The sequence below is a fragment of the Setaria italica genome, chromosome VI, assembly GCF_000263155.2.
Source record: "Setaria italica strain Yugu1 chromosome VI, Setaria_italica_v2.0, whole genome shotgun sequence".
NCBI lineage: Eukaryota > Viridiplantae > Streptophyta > Magnoliopsida > Poales > Poaceae > Setaria > Setaria italica.
The window spans coordinates 31,369,412-31,370,866 of record NC_028455.1 but is presented as its reverse complement, the minus strand read 5'-3'; the positions used below and the strand labels follow the sequence as shown (position 1 = coordinate 31,370,866).

The 1,455-nt window shown below is 45.4% G+C and overlaps 1 pseudogene; it reads right to left on the bottom strand.

Moving 5' to 3' along the window:
* Positions 1 to 1,240: 1,240 nt before the first annotated feature.
* LOC101785702 overlaps positions 1,241 to 1,455 on the bottom strand; it is a 6,561-nt pseudogene continuing 6,346 nt past the window's right edge.

Below are 1,455 nucleotides of genomic sequence, written 5' to 3'. Positions count from 1 at the left end.
AGTGGCGCCAGCATCAGAAATTTTATATGACAAGAGGGTACTATTGAAGCTAAAAGGCAAGTTTTATAGGACGACGATTAGACCTGCAATGTTGTATGGTGCAGAATGTTGGCCTACAAAAAGACGATATGTCCAGCAAATAACTGTTGCGGAAATGCATATGTTGTGTTGGATTTGTGGTCATACGAGAAGGGATCGAGTCCAGAATGAGAATATACGTGATAGGTTAGGGGTAGCACCAATTGAAGAAAAGCTTATCCAACACCGGCTGAGATGGTTTGGACATATCCAACGAAAATCTCCGGAGGCACCGGTGCGTAGTGGAACTCTAAGGCGTGATAGTAATGTGAAGAGAGGCAGAGGAAGACCAAAATTGACATGGGAAGAGGTAATAAAAGAAGATTTGAAGGGATGGAATATATCCAAAGATTTAGTCTTGGATAGGAGTGCTTGGAAATAGCTATTCATGTGCTCGAACCCTGATTTGTGATTCTTGTTGGGTTTCAACTCTAGCCTACCCAACTTGGGACTGGGAGGCTATGCTGTTGTTGTTGTAATACTATTATTTAAGGGTTGAGTTTGAATATACTTGAAAAATTGAAGCAGATTTGTTTGAAATATGATTTTATAAAAAATTACACTCTTGTTGTGTTCTAAATATTAGGTAACAAAATGCATCCGCTAAAGTTGCATTTTGGAGATCATGTTGATGTAAAACGAAATATGAGTAGTGCGTGGAAATGTACGGCTCCCTCCTATGAGACATTGGTCAACCCGGCAACGATCGGCAAAATCGATCGCATCTGTCGTCCGTGCGATGGCGAACGGGTGCATGGCATCCAGCCCGGCACCGGCCCTCCTCGGCTGTCCATGTACACTCTCCCTGCCGGCCACTTTCCTGCGGTCCTGCTCCTGCCTGCCTCTCCATGCATCCGCAGTTCCGCACCACCACATAGTCCGGCCCGGGTAAGATCCTGGAGCAGACAGGAACGCGTAGTCGCAATTGGAAGCGCGGACTGTATAATTATGCCGCCCAACACGTCCGGCACGGCCAATATTTCAACTTTAAACTTTCCATTCGGGCCGTCAAATTTCAATGCAAACAGTTTAGCTGACTTTGGTGATCGTGAACCTGAAACCGCAGAGCATAGGTTCTTGGACTTGCACGCCAAGCGGGAGCTGGCTATGTAACTACGACATGCCCTAGTAGGTTGAACCAGGTGAAAAGGAGCTTTTAGCGTAAGTTGAAGAATCAGAACCCAAAAGGCGCATGAAAATTTGGTTAAGCTTAACTAAACAGAGCTTCGGTACGCAAGGATAGACAAGGGCTCCCCGGATTCAGGGGACATAACCACGAATGCTAGAAGCCTAATCCACCTGATCCCAGACATACTTTACACATCCGCCCAAATACTACTGACTGGGTCAATTTGATGATTGGTACAATAACAAAGA